The sequence below is a fragment of the Chanos chanos genome, chromosome 9, assembly GCF_902362185.1.
Source record: "Chanos chanos chromosome 9, fChaCha1.1, whole genome shotgun sequence".
NCBI classification, from domain to species: domain Eukaryota; kingdom Metazoa; phylum Chordata; class Actinopteri; order Gonorynchiformes; family Chanidae; genus Chanos; species Chanos chanos.
In genome coordinates this window covers 40,269,750-40,272,249 of record NC_044503.1, presented here as the reverse complement: position 1 = coordinate 40,272,249, position 2,500 = coordinate 40,269,750, and positions in this window count along the sequence as shown.

Genomic DNA, 2,500 nt, shown 5'->3' with positions numbered 1-2,500 from the left:
GCCGTGACCTCAGAGTTTCCCAAACCTGTAGATGACACAAATATGACTTAGCTGCATTAAGCCGACCCCACTGAAATAGCCAGTAGCTCCCAGTAGAGAAAGAACATTTGCCAGATGGACTTTTACCGTGACATTATTGCCTCCCCTGAGTTTAACCGGCCGGTCTTGTGTGAGTCACCTGGCATCTGACTACAGTACAGTTTGCTGAACCTCTTCACAGGTAAAACCAGTTCGACCGCAATTCACATGAGTTTAAAAACGTTACACACACACACAAAAAAAAAGGAAAAAAAAATCGAGAGGAAAGGTAGCTCTATGATCTCAGGAGCTTTCCAGTTTTAATCAGTTGAATTCCTGCCCGCTGGTGTCTGGAGGAATTTCCACCAGGGAAAGACATTAATACCGGGATTTTTGTGGAATGAACAACGCGCATTGTATAACCATTAGCAAGCGTTTTTGTTCCATTTAATGTTTCTTTTAGAAAACCAGTAGACGTCCACAGAACACATGTAACGATAACTGATAACACTACTTTCCTTGATAGTATCATAGTTTTCAGACTCCATATAAATTGTTTCCTCAATTTCTCAATTAAACTGCCCTTCACCTAAGCGGCGTTTTACCTTACGCTAGTCGCTGCAGGTGTTGCTAATCAGCCTCAAGATAAAATAACTTCACTTACATTTCCCTTTAATCATATATCGGAGTTTCTTTTTAGTCCTTTAAAAAAAAACATAATTTGACTTAAAAGTCTTCACAGCTGGGTTTGTTTGGCTTTATTTGTGGCGAGTTGGCGAGGGCACCTGTTTCCCATCTCCACTTAATCAGCGAATCTTTGGTTGTTAGTCCAGCGGTGCGTGTTAGCGCTGCTAGAACAACGCTGCGCTTTGTAGCCGCTCCCTGGGACGGCAGCTGAAAGAAACACTAAAACACTCAGTGTTATGTTTTCGTTTGTTTGTTTGTTTGTTTGTTTTTTAAATGACTTAAGATGACTTTCCTGTTAGTGCATTGTGTCAGTCGGCCTTGATCTGCGTTTAGTGCTAGGGTTAACCTTAGCACTGTTAAGTCTGATGCAATGAAAGTTAATGGGACTGAATGAGGGGTTAATTGTGTACAAATAACCACTGTTCCTTTGATGCTAACATGGTGTTGTTTATTAACTGAAAAATCTCCCAGAAGTGACCAGGCAAATGAAAAAAAAAAAAAAAAAAAGGGTGTCGATTGACAGAAAAATGGGAAAAGGTGGGGAACTTTTTTTTTTTTTCCTTCCTCAAATTAGCTGACGGATTGAGTCCCAACACCATACAGCGCCTCAGTTACGCGCGTAAAGGTCAAGTGGGCTTTGCTTTTCAAGGTCGTGTGAGCCACACAACGGGAGGAGAGGTCACGGCTCTTTGTCCTGCTGCAGGATTTACTGCGTGGGAGGGAGCGCTCACATTTTTGGGAGCGCCGTGCGCTGCACTGGCATTTGCGACTCGTGTAAAAGCATGTGTGTGTGTATGTGTGTATCATCAAAAGGGTGCTCCGTATCTGGGGTGGGGTGGGGTGGTATGTGTGTGTGTGTGTGTGTGTGTGCACGGGGGGGGGGGTTCACATTGACAAACGTGCAGTTGTGACGTCATAACATTCTTGACCTCTTTTTGTTCGGGTCGGTGCCCTGCTTCCGTCACCTCACGCTGTCTTTCTTTCTGTCTGTCTGTCTGTCTGTCTGTCTGTCTGTCTATCCATTCCACAGCCTCCTCTCCTCTCCTCTCCACTTTTCTTTCACTCCACTCCCTCCTTCAGTGTCTCTGCCCCCCCCCTCTCCTTTTCCATCCGTTTATTAGACAGAAAACATCTTCCACTGGACCTCACAACAGGCCTTCTGTTCCTGTGACATATGTTGGGGGGGGGGGGGGGGGGGCAGAGAGAGAGAGAGAGAGAGAGAGGTGGCCTGATGGGAGGAGGTAGATCAGTTACCCCTGGGCCACAGCGGCCCCCGAAGCAAAGCCCAGCGCAGACAGAGACAGCCCAATTCTGACAAAGACCCCAGTAATGCGCCAGCAATGTCTCCTGGGTGATCTCGTGTCGCTAAGAAAGAATGTGCTAAAAATAGCCCCCTCAGCTCCAACTTCTTCTTCCTCTTCTTCTTCTTCTTCTTCTCTTTTTTTGCTCTTTCCCCCTCTCTCCCTCTCTGTCTTTCTTTCTTTCTTTCTCTCAGTCTTTTTTTGTTTTATTGTGTTTTGTTTCTGTTGTTTTTGTTTTTGTTTTTGTTTTCGGAAAGGGCAGAGCCCACCTGGGGTCGCAGGACTTCATTCTCAACGGAGAGCACGCTGGGCGCTCAGTGAATGGAAAGATGGAGAGAGAGAGGGACGGAAGGAGGGAGAGAGAGAACCTTAAGAAAGAAAGAGAGAGAGAGAGAGAGAGAGAGAGAGAGAGAGAAAGAGAGAGAGAGAGAGAGAGAGAGAGAGAGAGAGAAAGAGAGAGAGAGAGAGAGAGAGAAAGAGAGAGAGAGAGAGAG